The following is an 18448-nucleotide window of genomic DNA, read 5'->3' on the forward strand; positions in this document are numbered from 1 at the left end:
TTATCAAGAAAACTAATCTGTTCTCCTAAAACTTTAACATATAAGCTCAAATAGTTGTTTTGAGAAATTAATTTATTAATTTGTGCGATGCTGACTGCAGCAACATCTTCATCAATAAATTTTTAAAATGCAGTAAAAGTAATACATGTATTATTAGGTAAAACAAAAGGTGCTTGAGGAGGGTAAATGGCTTTAGTAATATTGCCACTCCCGTCTTTATAAGATCTTTCTAAAACTTTTATAAAAAGTGGTAAATATATGATTATAAACCAAGGAACAAAATACATAATTTGATTATGTAAAGCACAAGTTTCATAAAATTCTTGAGAAATATTGTTTAAATCCTCTTTACTATAAGTATCAAAAAACCAAATTTTAAACCTGTTCCATTTATCACTGAAGAATTCTTTTTGAATATAACCTCTAGCTTGTGACCCTGGACTAAAATCAATTTGGTGTGGAATCATTTAAACATCATTTGGGTTAAAATCCATCTCGGACGCAGAAGGAATATCCTTATCAGAAATATTATGATTATCCTGAACAATATTTATCTTGGGGTTAATCTTAACCCTTTCAACTGGCTTATCACCCACTTTAGTAGAAATTGTGTGTAAAGATGCAACACGATTTCTAGCTGGTCCATAGACTGGTTCAACAGGAGAAATATGTTGAATATCAGGCAACAGTCTACGATTGGTAAAGGAATGTCTATTATAATTAGAACTAATAGCAGGCAACAGTCTATTATTGGAAAATGACTGTCTACTATAAGTGGAACTATTATCATCAAACTGAATGCAAATCCTTCCATCCGGATTTTGAGTAATATGAGAAAACTCAGTATTACTGACAGCATTAGTTATCTGATTAGGGGATATAACCAAATCCAAAGTTCATGTAGTTAGAAAATTAATTTCTTCCCACTTAATAGGTCTCCTCGTGGTGACCTTAGACTTTGCGAAATTGGTTTCCACTAATATAGTCTGATCAGATGTATCATATAATTTACATCTAAGGTTTAACGTAGATAGCAATTTAAAATAAATTCTATACGATAAACATATAAGTTCGGAACCAGGTGCATAATTATAACCATGCGTTTTCACATTTAATGTCAATGCATCAAGTATATTAATATCAGATAGAGATAATTGCAGATTGGGTTGAGTATTAAAATATACTGGTCCGTAGGCAACAGTAGATTCAATAGAACCCATCAGAGACTGTCTAAAATTTAGAATTCTGGCATCTCTGAGAGCAGCCAAAAATGTCTCTGGTAACCCTTTAAGGGTTAATGGCTTAAAAGCAATTTGAACCATAACAATATGCAGATAATTATATTGGTTTCTATAAATATCTACATCATGCTTGTTTAACAAACGAATAGTCTGTTCAGACGAATTTAAAGCTAAAGATTGCTCAGTTGTTTTAACAAGTTATTTAGAAGAGAGTTTATCAAACCATCCATAATCATAGATTGTTCTAATAGGGACTTTAGGAATAGTCCATTTGTTTAACAAATTAAGGTTTTGAGGTATATCTACCTCTTCCAACCTAGTATTTTTCATACTAGTTTCTCCTAAATCCATATTTCAGAAATATATCTATGTCGAATATTTCATATCTATCTTATATATACCATGAAAGTACCTAGGCTCTGATACCATTTAACAGGATCAAGTTCTTCAAAGATGTATATATAGTATAGTATATATATATTAAATGTATATATAGTATAGTATATACAATAAAGTAAGCAATAGTAGTAATTATAGAAGAAAATTAGAGAAAGATTATGATAGATTGATGATTTTGTAAGAAAAAATGAAAGAAAGATGGGGTATTTATAGTTGAAAATAGGAAAAATGTGTAATTATAAAAAGTTTGGGATTAAAACAAATTTGGAAGGGGGAGGGGTTAAATGGCTATTTTATAAATAGCCAACGGCTATATATATATATATATATATATATATATATATATATATATATATATATATATATATATTTTTTTTTTTTAATAAAAAAATAGCCGTTGGGACCGTTTGGCCCACTAAGGGACTGGGCTAAACGGTTCTGGGCCTGACAGGCCCAAATCATAGGACCGGTCCACGAGACCGGTCCAGACCCGCTAAAACCGGGTCAAACGGTCCTGGACCGGCCCACTTGCCACCCTTAAATAAATTCGTACAACTTAATAAAATCGTAGATAATTTGTAGTAAACATTAACAACACTGTAGATAAATTGTAGTTTAATTGTAGTAAATTTGTTGAAATGTTGTCCTGCAGCTGATATGCAAATTGTATTGTGAAATATGATGATAAAATATACTAAATCATACCTGCATTTTCTTCATCCAATGCCCCTTGAAATTGGGAAGATAAGTCAATACCTACAGGAACATTCTCCTCAATTTGAATGTCATTCATGTGTCCTGTATCTAAGAAAATCATTGAAAATATAATGTAGATTATTTGTTGGTAATTTAGGCTATATGTAGATATATTGTAGATATAATGTAGATATATTGTAGATATAATGTAGATATAATGTTAATATAATGTAGATACTTGTTTTACTGTTGATGGCCAACACTGGTTTAGCACTACTACCCAGAATGTGTTGATTGTTCTTTTCTTTGTAATGCTCATAATTTTTCGTAGAACTGCCAGTAAATTGCAAGCATAATTTGTTAAGCTATATATTTTATGAATGATAATAGAAACTTAGACATGGTAAAAATTGTTGTCCAAAATGAATATATTTCAAATGAAACCTTAGCATCAATATTATCCTTTTGACTGTTTATTGCCTGTAAAACAGACTTGATGGAATCATTGAGTAGTAGTCGAATGCTACCTAGTTCTTGAAAAACCTAAAGAACAAAAAATAGTTATAATGTATCTTACAATTAGAGCCTTATAATGTATATATATATATATATATATATATATATATATATATATATATATATATAAAGAAGACTAAAAATCAAGAATTATGTATACCTCTTTCTTGAAGGTTCCAAGGTCTGAACCCACCTACATATTAAAATAGAAAGAGTTAACAAAATAATTTGCATAGCATAAATTAAATAAATCATCTAGGATTATGTATAGATGTCACCTTATCAACATCTTTTCTTAATTTTTTTATTTATTTCACAATATCTTTCTTGTCATCTATTTCTATTGCCTGCTTACGTCCGGATGGAGATGGAGCATCTGTCGGATGCTCGACCTTTGTTTCAGCTTCTTCAAGGATGTATTCAACTTTATTTGGTAAATTCATTCTTGAAAGCTCTTCTGGTGCTTCAATTATATTGGTGAACTGAGTGAAAATAAATGTGAGGGACCTAGTCATAATATGTATAAAATGTGTAGATAATTTGTATTAAATTGTCTTCCCAGAAGTGAAAATCATTTACCTTGATCCATGATGGTTTGATCATTCTATCTTTCAATGCAGATAACCATATCTTGTTCTTACTAGCTGTCCAGTTAAGTATGCGGGGGATCGAATTACCAATCCTTGTAGCTATATCCATGTTGATTGTAGAGCAACACTCGTACAACCTCGAATGACATAAAAATATACAGAAGGGTTGAGCTTGTGCCTAACGGACTGAAGCAATTATGTATAAGATTCGATACCCCATGCGTAGTTCACATACTGCCCCGAGTCCACCAAGTAGAACCTAAAATGATCTATCAAATCTAAATTATCTTTGTCTGAAGGACAAAGGAAGAATTCTATCAGATAGAGAATACACAGCTTGACTGCATCCTCATCGTTCACCCAACTACGGCTGGTTACAATTTGTTTCAAGTATGACTTCTCAACTTTTTCCTTGTTCGGAAAATAGCTCCTTATTATTTTACTGTCATACTTAGTTGTGTAATCAAAGTCCGTCACTTCTGTACAATATCTAAGGCCACTGATCTAGGCAAACTCTCTCAACCCAAAGTTCAGCCTCTCACCCTTTATCTCTTCTGTAAAAAAGTCGAAACCAAATGCGTTCAATTCATACTTCATGAGAAGGTGAATTGCCTGATTTTGGATACATATTTTAGGCAAGGAAAGAAAATGCCCAAAACATGTCTTCTTAAGTAGCCTTAACCCATTTTCAGACAGTAAATCCTTGATTTGGCCAGGAATAGCAGGGTCGGATAATGTCTGGAACCTAGTGATTCCATAATCAACATCATGTGGTGCAAAAAATGTATGATTCTGCACTAAAAGAAACAGCAAGTTAATAAAACTTGTTTCAAAACTAGAAAATAAAATAACTACATTTCTACTACATTTTAGCTACAATCACAAAAACATTAATACATTGCATACAAGTAAGTTTCAATATTAGTAAACATATATAACAACTGACTATATTGAAGCTACAAATGTACTGATAAAATTATGTTTAGAGCAAGAAATTAGAAATTAAGAACTAGACATAATATATACAATTTCTCTACAGAAAATGAAACTAACATCTATAAAATAGAGCAAATAATAACCAATAAAACCAACTAAATCATGTAGTACATTCCCTAACTAATGTTCATGAGAATGAGAACAAGTTTTTTAACTTTAAAAATAAAATAAAATTGGAACTACTAATATTTTATCTTCTCAAATGACTGTTGGGGTATAATTTTAGCTGATTTTTGAACCTTCTTCTTTTTGAAGGTTTAACAGTAAGAGAAACTCTGATTTTTTTTTGCAACTTTCGTGATAACTTCTTCTTCGACGAAATCATCATCGGAAGCAATTTCTTTGCACTTCCGCTTTACAGATTTACCAGATGTCGAGGCTTCACCAACATCCCTATCATGCTTATGTTTTGTTCGAGCTTCTGCCCTAGCTTCATGAGGGGAGAGCTTGGGCTTTGTCTCTGGTTTTGCATGTGCCGATTTTGAAATATTTTTGGGTGAATTCTGTGAAAAAATACCCAAATCAAAAGTAGGAATATCACCTACTTTAGCCTTTTTAGGGCTAATCTTCAAAAGTGCTTTCTTCTTCGTTGAAAGTTAAGGAAAAATTTAAGCAACTACAATTTTGGTAGGATTTAGAGTTGGAATCTATAAAAATCGAGAGGAAATTTTGAAGAAGAGTGAAAACGGGTGTTAATAGAGGTAGATATTGAAGAAACGTGAGGGGTATGAAGAGAGAAATGTGGGGGGAGTGGGATATGTACGTTAGAGTGATTATAGGAGTTAATTTATTCTTATTAAATTCTTAAAATGTACATAATTGGTAAATTATATATGACTATGTAATTAAATTAAAATTTGAGTAGGGATGGTAATAAAGTTTCAAATAGTGTATAGGAATGTTAAAATTCCTTTTAATTTTGCAAAAATATTTTCCATGATTATTTACGAATTCAAGATGAGCTGGATATGTGGCCCATCCCAATAGAAGTGTGTTTGCAGGTCAATGGATTTGGGCTTGATTGGGGCTCTGAATCTATGTCTTATCGTGACCCAGTAAATCAAAGGTCCAAATTGGACCTGCAATTTTATAAGAGGCCTGCTACCAAAGGAAAAAGTCCTGACGCCTCTGGGCCTTGCATTCAAGACTAATAATAGTTGTATTCGACCCGCTAAGTACCATAGCATAGATGTTCAATTACAATTGAGCTCACACAACTTCTATTATTACTCCACCATTAATCCTTTGTTAATAAAAATGAAGATTGTCTGGGCTGATTGTGATGGAATCCCCTAAGGGGTTTAAATAATTTCGACAAGTATTTAGTAATTTATTAGCGATTAATTCTTCCTTAATTTTATAATTTTTTTTTGATAGTTATAAAAGAATATTAGCAAATTAACAAACACTTCTAATGACTTAGAAGTATATAATTGATACTATTAATTCCATTAGTTAAAATTTACATTTTGTCCATAAGTGATTTTCATAACCTTACGCCTTATAATAAGGAAATGAACATAAACAATCATTGGAATGCTTTTAGGTTATGTGTACGTTTGCCTACGTTCGCCTGACATAGCTGTGGTATATAAATCTAAAATTCAAGTATGCGTTCGCGCAATTTGATTGATCAAATTCAAATAATAATTAAGTATTATTAATCATGTGTATATATGCGAGAGATTTTTTGACATACAGAACAACACAGATACGTTACGTTCGCTTGATTTGTTCAAGATAAATTTCATATTTTCTTAAATAAACAAATAAAAGCAGTTTAAAAGCAAAAATTCTTAAAATCCCTCAACACAAAATATTCGAAAAATAATTAAGCTAAGTGTAAATTATTAAGCGATTTTGCTAGAACCACATGGCTCGGGAAATGCCCATACCTTCTCCCCGGTCAATTGAATTCCTTATTCCGTCTTCTGTATTCGCTGACCATAATTAGAGTCAAGAATTTTCTTGAATAGGGTTTTTTAAAAATGGTGACTTGTAATGGTGAAAACTCCATTCCAAGTGGCAACTCTTTTAAAAAAAAAATTAATTTCTTTTCAAATAATGTCATTTAAATTGAAAAACCTTCTTTGCCCATCTCGGAAAAAGGAGGTGTGACAAGAGAGATCCTTTTCACACGGGACTTCCAGATAACTATGGCCAACTTTCATCTCTATTCTGTTAGTTCTATATTTCAATGGTGAAAAATAACATATCCTTATTTGTAGGTCCATTCCAGAAGCAAAGGAGAATGAGGACAAGTCTGTCAATAATGTACGAAAGAAGACAAGAAAGGAAAGATCAAAAGCAAAGAAAGAAAAGATATGCAAAGATCTGACAACCTAGATGACGAAGAATAAGAAAGGAAGGTCCAAGATTATAAGAGTTTGAGGCTGCTAAAATTCCGCCTATCAAGATCACTGAAGATACGCGTCTCAAAGGAAAGATATCAATCTCCAAAATCAAACAATCAATCTAGGGACAACTTGCTCAAGGAGATTCGCTCTCAGATGGAAAGACCATAAATCAAGATCCTAAATCAAGAAGCTCCACACTTATTCTTGGAATGAATCAAAACTGATTCTTCTCCAAGGATCAATTCCCTTGGGACTGCAAATTTCTCCAAGATCTGCCGCAATCAAATCAAAGCAAAGTTCAAAGTGTATATATTGTAGATCAATAAAGAAGTTAAGATATACCTTGATCAAATCAACTTCGTGCTCTTTATTCTACTCTAAACAAGTATTGTAATCTAAATGTAGTTTACTGTGTAACCAGTAGAGAGAAGAAAGTGAGAAAAATATTGGTGAGGCATTGTATCACAATTACTATGAGTGTACTTAGAACAAAAAGAGAGTTAGTATTCGAGACAACATCAACATACTTGTACGAAGTTATTCATGGAGTTTTGAAGAGAGAACATCTTTGCAATCTAAGGGGACCAGAGTAGAATTCACATTGAATCCGAACCAGTATAAAAATTCTGGGTGTCATTTAATTTCCGCACTTTACATCCTGCCTTTAATTTTATTTTGCCTTTACTTTCAGTCGACTACTTGGAAACTAGTCAACTACTTAGCTATAAAAAGAAAAATCGACAATTCACCCCCCTCTTGTAATTTCAATTGGTATCAGAACTAGTCTCTCATTTTAATTTTGCCTAACAGTTAGTGAGAAAAGATCATGTCAAATCAAGTAATTGTTGGAGTTTTATTCCAAGATGGGACATCACAAATAAGGCCCCCATATTTTAATGAACAACACTTTTCACACGGGAAGGTTCGCATGGAAATTTGTACGGGATCATATGATGTCAAAGTCCGACGTCTAATAAAAAAGGGAGACTATCCAATTCCAGCAGCAAAATCTGACAAGAAGGCAGATGGACAAACATCTATTGAACCCATCGATCTGGATGAATACACCGATGAGCAAATGGAACTTATACAAGTTAATGCCAAGGTACAAAATTTTCTATACAACACAATAAATGGATAGGAATATGAGAAGATATCAAGCTGTGACACTGCTAAAGAGATGTGGGACAAGCTGGAAGTAACTTATAAAGGAACGAACAAAGTTAAGGAGAATAGGATAAACATGTTGATCCATGACTATGAACTGTTTCAAATAAAAGAAGGTAAATCCATTAAGGAAATATTTGCCAGATTCAGCAAAATTATTGGAGATCTAAAGGCTTTTGGAAGACCATACTCAAGCGGTGAGCAAGTTCGAAAAATTCTAGGAAGTCTACCTACCACTTGGCAAACAAAAGTAGTAGACCTTGAATCTCATGATCTGGACAAACTATCATGTGATGAACTACGAGGAGATCTTATTGCATTTGGGAAAACACATCTCAAAAAACGAGGACAGGAAGAAAAAAAGAAGATTGTTGCTTTCAAAACCTCGATAGAAGGATCTGAAGATGAAAATGAAAATGAAAAAGAAGCTGAGGAACTTGAACAAGAGATAGCTATGGTCTCCAAGACTATGAATGAGCGGATGAGAATATAAAGGAACACAAAAAGGAGAGAGTGTCTTCCAAAAGAATGAGGCAGTACAACGAACAAGAAAAGAATGATGGAAAATGCTATGAATATGGAAAATATGGTCATATACAATTTGAATGCCCGATCTCAAGAGAAAAATATCTAGAGGATCTTACAAAAATAAATCCTTTGGAAGCTGAAGTAATGAAGATAGCTCAGAGCATGAGAAAATTACAAATCTATGTTTCATGACTATATTAGAGAATTATATGAACAAGCTCTCCGGATGTTGAACATATGAAGATGTATTTGATGACAACAGCAAGGAGACGACTGAAAACTGCTTTATGGCACGTGGTAAAACTAGTGAGGTAAGACCATATGAATGTGATAGATGCAATGAATTACAAGACATTCTTGATTTCACCTTAAAAGATTCTCAAAAGATTCTAAACGAATTAAGAAGACTGAATAGGGAAAAGAAGGACTGGGAACTTAAACTTGAAGTATGTGAAATCGAAAGAGACGTACTTCAAGAAGAAGTTCAGGAATTTCAATTGCAACTCAATGACATGCTCAAATCCGCCAGTCACAGCTCTGTCAGGTCAAACCAAGGGACTTACAAGTCAACTGGAAAAAAACTTATTAAAATTGGATCTACCAGTTCTGACACTAGTGGTAGATAAAAAATCCACCCATGTATGTCATTATTGTAATAGGACTAGTCATAAGTATTCCTTTTGTAGATTTTGTAAATCAAATATTTCAGGATGGATTTGGAAGCCCAATAACAACCCTGATACTAGTAGAACTAACCAACAAGGACCCAAGCAAGCTAGGGTACCTAAAAGAACGTAATAATTCTATTTTGCAGGAACACCACATGAAGAGTCGAAAAGGCAAATGGTATTTAGACAGTGCGTGTTCCAATCACATAACGGGCAACAAGAATCTATTTAAAATAAATAGAGGAAATGTCAAATTTGTTTACGACTCAAAAGGTAAGATTGTTGGCACCGATACAGTTCCATTCAACAATAACTGTGATATTACATAAGTGTATCTTGTGGACGGACTCAACTATAAACTCCTAAGCATAAGCCAATTGTGTGATTCTGGATATGAAGTCAAATTCAAAAAACTAGGTTGTGCCATTGAAGAAGAGACATGTAATATTATTCTGCCAGAAAAAGGTATGAAAATATTTACATTCTGGACTGCATTGAAAATCTAGACGGTCACATATGATGATCCATGGCTTTCGCATAAGATACTTGGCTATGCGAACATGTACCCGATTGAAAATCTCTCCAAACATGACCTAGTTATTGGCCTTCCTAAACTCAACTTCTCTATAAGTCATATATGTTATGCATGCCAACTTGGTAAATAAACCAGAAACTCCTTCAAATCCAAAGATATTGTGTCCACAACCAAGCCCTTACAGTTACTGCACATGGATTTATTTGAACCTACTAGAACTGCCAGCATTGGAGGTAAACGATATGCATTTGTTATTATTGATGACTACTCACGTTTTACATGGTTAATTTACTTATCTCACAAAGATGAAGCCTTGAATAACTTTGAGATTTTCTGCAAAAGAATTAAAAGAGAAAAGGGGTATCTCATTTCAACCATACAAAGCGACCATGGAGGCAAAGTTGAAAGCAGATCATTTGAATACTTCTGCAATGATCAAGGATATACTCACAACTTCTCAGCCCCAAGATCACCTCAACAAAATGAAGTATATGAACTCAAGAATAGAACCTTGTAAGATATGGCTAGAACAATAATATATTAGAACACTCGCTGCCAAACCATTTTTGGGCAGAAGAAATTAGCACAAAATGTCATATCCTCAACAGATGTCTCATACGGCCAATTCTAAAGAATACTCTATATGAACTGTGGAAAGGTAAAAGGCCCAATATAGGTTACTTTCATCCCTACGAAAGTAAATGCTTCATTCATAACAACGGTAAGGATAACCTTGGTAATTTCGACCCAAGGAGTGATTAAGGTATATTTCTTGGTTATTCAATTAATAGTAGATCTTTTAGAGTTTACAACAAACGTACATTATGTGTAGAAAAATCATTTCATGTTATCTTTGATGATAATAACTCTATGACTGAGAAAGGAATCATTGCAGGTGATAAAGATACAAATCAGGATGTATCGAAGACAACTGAACCACAGGAACAATAGAAATCCACTAACAACAACAACAAATTTATAGAGTCGACTAATGAATCTATAAGTCACCAGACTGAACTGTCACGACCCGAATCTCAACATGTCGTGATGGTGCCTATCATAGTACTAGGCAAGCCAACAACCACAAAATAACTACTCATTTTAATTTAAAAGTATGATATATTGAGTTTAATAGTGAAAATCTTATAGATAACCCAAAGGACTAATTGTGACTCAAATACAAAATCTCCCAAAATTTGGGTGTCACCGGTACATGAGCTACTAAATATCAACATAGTCAAATTCTAATACAACTGTTTGGAAAGATAGAACAATGCTAAATAAACTGAAAGGAAGGAGAGTCGAGGTCTGCGGACGCCAAAGTAGCTACCTCAAAAGTCTCCAAGCAAGAAATGCTCCAAGTCTAGCAACCACCGTGCCCAGAAGTACTTGGATCTACATACGAAGTGCAGCGTGTAGTATGAGTAAAACCGACCCAATGTACTCAATAAGTAACAGGACTAACCTTGGGCGGAAAGTAGTGACAAGCTCAGATAGGTACAGTCCAAATCCAGATAATGACAGTACAAATATGACAAGAAAAATGACAGTAATAACTCCGAGAAATTTCATAATTAGTTTGTACACATTACAGAAATGTAGACATGCTTTCAAGTTTAACAGTTTAATCTCAACACTGATAAAATATGCTAAGTGTGACTGATATGAGGAATGTTACTTCTCTATATCTACATGTAAAGTGTGCATGTCATATGTAATGCATCACAATGATAACATCATGTACTTACACTCTCAGTGTACTCAATCTGACTGTCTCAACTCTTACTCATGACACTCAATCACTCAGCACTGTACGGTACATGCACTCACTACTGGTATATCAGACTCCGGAGGGGCGTATTCTGCCCAAGCACTAATATAAAGCCAATATAACTTGCTGCGGCATGCAACCCGATCATATAATAATAGATAAAGCCTATAAGGCTTGATGTGGCATGCAACCCGATCGATAATAATAATATATATAAAGCCAAGAAGGCCTGCTGCGGCATGCAACCCGATCCACAACCTCACTCATAACAGGGCTCTCAAGCACCAACTCAGTCATCAATCTCTCCAGTCTCTCGAGCTCACAAATCTCATGCCAATCAACCTAAACAATGATACATAATGTAACAATAAATAACAACATAGACTGAGATATGATATGGAAATAAACCAAAACTCATTCGGGGCCCCCGGGACCCCATCCAAACATATAAACATATCACTAAAATATCGTACGAACTTAGTCGAGGCCTCAAATCATATCAAACAACATCAAAACACGAATCATACCCCAATTCAAGCCTAATGAACTTATGGATTTCCAACTTCTATAATCGATGCCAAAACCTATCAAACCAACTCCTATTGAACTCCAATTTTGTACCCAAGTCATAAATGACACAACAGACCTATTCCAAATTCTGGAACCAAAATTTGAGCCTGGTAACAACAAATTCAACTCTCGGTCAAACTTCTCAACTCTCCAAACTTCAACTTTTCCAACTTTCACCATTCAAGCCAAAATCACCTACGGACCTCCAAATCAATATCTGGACACACTCCTGAGTCGAAAATCACCATACGGAGCTATTGGAACTATCAAAATTCCATTCCGGAGTCATTTACAAATAGGTCAACATCAATCAACTCGTCCAACTTAGGTTTCCAACCTTGGGACTAAGTGTCCCAATTCATTTTGAAACATCCCTGGAACCAAACCAACCATCCTGACAAGTCACATAATAACAAAAGAACACAAAATAAGCAATAAATTGGGGCACGTGCCTACAATACTCAAAATGACCGACCGGGTCGTTACATTCTCCCCCTCTTAAATAGACGTTCATCCTCGAACGGGTCTAGAATCATACCTGGGGTCTCAAATAGGCTTGAATATCTGCTCCACATCTCCCACTTGGTCTCCTAAGTAGCCTCCTCGACTGGCTGATCCCTCCAATGCACTTTCACTGAGGCTATATTCTTTGACCTCAACTTTCGAACCTGTCGATCCAAAATGGCCACCGGCTCCACATTATAAGTCAAATCCATATCTAACTGAACCGTGCTGAAGTCCAAAACATGAGACGGATCATCAAAATACTTCTGTAGCATGGAAACATGAAACACTAGATGAACACTCAATAGACTAGGTGGTAATGTAAGCTTGTAAGACACCTCTTCAATCTTCTCAAGCACCTCAAAAGGGCCAATATACCGAGGGCTCAAATTGCCCTTCTTCCCGAACCTCATAACACCCTTCATGGGTGAACTGAGCAATACCTTCTCTCCCACCATGTAAGAAACGTCACGAACCTTCCGATCAACGTAACTCTTCTGTCTAGACTGTACCGTGAGAAGTCAATCCCGAATCAACTTAACCTTTTCCAAAGCATCCTAAACCAAGTCAGTACCCAATAGCCTAGCCTCACCCGGTTCAAACAAATTAGCCGGAGACCGATACCACCTTCCAACCTTATATGGAGCCATCTAAATACTCGATTGGTAGCTGTTATTGTAGGTAGACTCTGCAAGCGGTAGAAACTAATCCCAAGAACCCTCAAAATCCATGACACAAGCACAAATCCTCCAATATCTGAATGGTGCGCTTGGACTGTCCATCCGTTTGAAGGTGGAATGTTGTACTCAACTCAACTCGTGTGTCTAACACTCGCTGCACTGCTCTCCAAAACTGCGATGTGAACTGTGTGCCCTGATATGAAATAATTGACACCGGCACACCATAAAGGAGAACAATCTCATAGATATAGATCCCAGCCAACCTCTCCGAAGAATAGATAGTCCCAACTGGAATGAAATATGCAAACTTAGTCACCCAATCCACAATCACCTAAATAACATCAAACTTCTTCAAAGTCTGTGGTCGCGCAACTACGAAGTCTATGGTGATGCGCTCCCATTTCCACTTAGGAATCTCAAGCCTCTGAAGCAAATCGCCTGGCCTCTAATGCTCGTACTTCACCTGCTGATAATTCAAGCACCGAGATACAAACCCCACAATATCTTTCTTCATTCTCCTACACCAATAGTGCTACCTCAAGTCCTGATACATCTTTGCAGCACCTAGATGAATGGAATACCGCGAACTGTGGGCCTTCTCAAGAATAAACGCATGTAACCAATCTATACTAGGCACACAAATCTGACCCTGCATTCACAACACCCCATCATCCCCTATAGAAACCTCCTTGGCATCGCTGTGTTGGACCGTGTCCTTAAGGACAAGCAAATGGGGGTCGTCATAATGATGCACTCTGATGCAATCATATAAAGAAGACCGAGAAACCATGCAAGCTAGAACTCGACTATGCTCTGAAATGTTTAACCTCGCGAACTGTTTGGCCAAGGCCTAAACATCCGATGCAAGCAGCCTCTCACCAACAGAAATGTATGCAAGGCTACACATACTCACCGCCTTTATACTCAAGGCATCGGCCACCATATTTGCCTTCTCGGGATGATACAAAATGGTAATATCATAGTCTTTTAACAGCTCCAACCATCTCCGCTACCTCAAATTTAGATCCTTTTGCTTGAACAAGTGTTGAATACTCCGATGATCTGTAAAAACCTTATAGGACACGCCGTAGAGATAATGCCTCCAAATTTTAATGTATGAACGATGGATGCCAACTCAAAATCATGAACGGGGTAGTTTTTCTCATAAGGCTTCAACTGGTGTGAAGTATAAGTAATCACTCTACCCTCCTGTATAGAGACACACCCAATACCAATCTGAGAAGCATCACAATACACTGTATAAGATCCCGATACTGAAGGCAAAACTAGAACTAGAGTTGTGGTCAAGGTAGTCTTGATCTTCTGAAAGCTCTCCTCACACTCATCGAGCCACCTGAATAGGGCACCCTTCTGGGTCAACCTTATCCACAAAGCAACAATAATATCCGGCCAAGCCAAGAAAACTCCGAATCTTAGTAGTTAAAGACGGTCTGGGCTAACTCTAAACCGCCTCAATCTTCTTCGGATCCAACTTGATCCCCTCACTAGACAATACGTGCCCCAAGAATGCCATCGAACTGAGCCTAAACTGACATTTGGAGAACTAAGCATAAAGATTCTCTACCCTCAACGTCTGTAGTAAAATCCTCAGATGCTGTGCATACTCTTCCTGGCTTCGTGAGTACACCAGAATATCATCAATAAATACTATGGCAAACGAATCAAAATATGGATGGAATGCACTGTTCATCAGATGCATGAATGCTGCTGGGGTGTTGGTCAGCTCAAAAGACATCACAAGGAATTCTTAGTGACCATAGCAGGTCCTGAATGCCTTCTTTAGAATATCCGAGTCCCGAATCTTCAACTGGTGATACCCCGACCTCAAATCAATCTTAGAGAACACTCTAGCTCCCTAAAGTTGATCAAATAAGTCATCAATGCGCGACAAAGATACTTGTTCTTAATTGTAACTTTGTTCAACTGCCTATAGTCAATGCACATCCGCATAGTACCATCCTTCTTCTTCTTCACAAATAGAACCGGAGCACCCCAAGGAGATACACTAGGCCTAATGAATCCCTTATCAAGAAGCTCCTAACTGATCTTTCAATTCCTTCAACTCTGCTGGTGCCATATGATATGGAGGGATAGAAATGGGCTGAGTGTTCGGCACCAAGTCAATACCAAAATCAATGTCCCTATCGGGTGCCATGCCCGACAGGTCTGCAGGAAACACATCCGGAAAGTCTCGCACTACAAGAACAGAATCAATGGTAGGAGTATCAGCACCAACATCCCTCACAAAAGGCAAATATGACAAACACCTATTCCCAACCATCCGTTGGGCCTTCAGATATGAAATCACCATACTAGGAACATATTCCAGAGAACCTCTCCACTCGATCCTAGGTAACCCCGGCATCGCTAATGTCACGGTCCTAGCGTGACAATCCAGAATAGCATGACATGGGGACAACCAATTAATGCCTAGAATCATGTCAAAATCAACCATACTAAGCAATAAAAGATCAACTCTAGTCTCCAATCCCCCAATATTCACCACACACGATCGATACACCCGGTTCACAATAATAAAGTTGCCCACCGATGTAGATACATGAACAGGTGAAACTAAGGACTCACGGGGCATATCCAAATAAAAAGAAAAATATGATGATATATATGAATAAGTGGAACTAGGGTAAAATAATATAGAAGCATCCATGTGGCATATTGAGACAATACCTGTGAGTACTGCGTCTGAAGCAACAACCTATGACATGACAGGGAAAGCATAGCATCGAGAATGACCGACACCTGATCTGCCTCCCCCTCTAGGGCGACCTCTAGCTGCCTAAGCCCCACCCCGAGATGGTTGAGCGGGTGGTGAAGTAACTGGTGCGGAAGTCATAACCGGACCCCTATACTGAACTGGACCTCCTAAGAGACGGGGACAGTACCTCCTCACATGTCTAAACTCCCCACACTCGTAGTAATTCCGATCCGTCAATGGTAGTGGAGACTGAATCAGATTTCGAGAACTAGAATAGCTACTAGAAGGACCTGGTACATATGAACTCTGCACTGATGGAGCACGAGATGAACTCTGCGCTGGGAGGGCACTGAGATATGACTGACCCTAAAAGCACTGTGTGAACCATGGCTAACTAATGCACCATGATTAACTGGATGAGCCATCTGAGCGGGCCTATAAGGATGACCCCTGTGTGGTGGGACTGACCTCCAGAAGAAACACCACTGAAACCACCCAGACCACGAGGTCTCTTGGCCTCCCTTTCCTCACACTCCTGACTACGGACCTGCTTTAGCCGCCTAGCAATATCAACCAACTCATCTAACCTAGCACCTGATGCAATCTCTCGAGTCAAGACAAAACACAGTCCATAGTTGAGGCCATCAATGAACCTCCTAATCCTCTCCCTCTCTGTAGGAACCAACCAGATCGCGTGACGAGCCAACTCTGAAAATCTCATCTCATACTAGGTAACGGACATATCCTCCTAGCGTAGCTGATCAAACTGCATACACAACTCCTTCCTGCGAGTCTTTGGAACAAACTTCTCCAAGAAGAAAATGGAGAACGCATTCCATGTAAGTGGTGCATCGCTGACTGGCCTGCTTAACTCATACCATTCTCACCATCTGAAGGCTACCCCCGATAGTTGAAAAGCAATAAATGAGACTCCACTAGTATCTAGAATACCCGCCGTGCAATGGATCCGCTGGTATCGGTCTACGAAATCCTAAGCATTCTCCGACTCAACCCCACTGAATGATGGAGGCATGAGCCTCCCAAACCATTCTAACCTCTTCTGCTCCTTGTCACTCATAAATGGACCAACCGGGGCCTGAGCTGCTAAAACCGGCTAGGCTGGTAGTACCCCCAGTGTCTGAAGTCCCTGAACTACCTGCCTTGGAGTACGAGCTGTGGGAGTTTGAGCACCTCCCTCGGCCTGAGAAGTGGCTGGTGCGGCCGGAACCAAAACTGCATGAGCAAGGCTAGTGCATACAGTTAATATCTGGGCCAAAGCCTCCTGAAGGTCTAAAATGACAATGGGCACTGCTGGTGCCTGAGCTGGTCCCACCGGCTCAACCATATTTGGTGTCTGCTTCTGAGCTGAAGCAACTGGTGGATTCACATGTGCTGCTTTAGCTGCTGTATGAGCTGCACCTCAGTCTCTACCGTGGCTCCGGCCTCTCGCAGCCCTAGCTGGTGGTAGTGGTGGCCGTCCGCCCGATTCGGTAGCACGTGTCCTCACTATCTGTGAGTGAATAGAATAATAGAAGATTAGTTTCCAGAATCAACAAATTTGCACAACAAGAATACAAGAAGTGAAGTTTTTCCTAATGGTTTAGTACCCTCTCGAAGATAAGTACAGATGTCTCCATACCGATCCTCAAGACTCTACTAAAGCTGCTCATGACTCTTGAGACCTATGTAACCTAGGCTCTGATACCAACTTGTCACGACCCAAACCTTAAAATGTCGTGATGGCGCCTATCACAGTACTAGGAAAGCCGACAATCACAAAATAACTACTCATTTTAATTTAAAAGCATTATATATTGAGTTTAACAGTGAAAATCTCATAAATAACCGAAAGGACTAACTACGACTCAAATACAAAATGTTCCAAAATTCGGGTGTCACTGAGTACATGAGCTACTAAATATCAACATAGTGGGTACAACTGGTGCTTGAGCTGGTCCCACCGGCTCAACCATATCTGGTGTCTGCTGCTGAGCTAGAGCAACTGGCGGATCCACAGGTGCTGCTCTAGCTTCTGTACAAGCTGCACCTCAGTCTCTACTGCGGTTCTGGCCTCCCGCGGCCCTGGCTGGTGGTACTGGTGGCCGTCCGCCCGATTTGGTAGCACGTGTCCTCACCATCTGTGAGTGAATAGTATAATAGAAGTTTAGTTTCCAGAATCAACAAATTTGCACAACAAGAATACAAGAAGTGAAGTTTTTCCTAATGGTTCACTAGCCTCTTGAAGATAAGTACAGACGTCTCCGTACCGATCTGCAAGACTCTACTAAACCTGCTCATGACTTGTGAGACCTATGTAACCTAAGATCTGATACCAACTTGTCATGAACCAAATCTCAACGTGTCGTGATGGCGCCTATCACAGTACTAGGAAAGCCGACAATTACAAAATAACTACTCATTTTAATTTAAAAGCATTATATATTGAGTTTAACAGTGAAAATCTCATAAATAACCGAAAGGACTAACTACGAC

This window comes from Nicotiana tomentosiformis, chromosome 6, assembly GCF_000390325.3.
Source record: "Nicotiana tomentosiformis chromosome 6, ASM39032v3, whole genome shotgun sequence".
Classification (NCBI taxonomy): domain Eukaryota; kingdom Viridiplantae; phylum Streptophyta; class Magnoliopsida; order Solanales; family Solanaceae; genus Nicotiana; species Nicotiana tomentosiformis.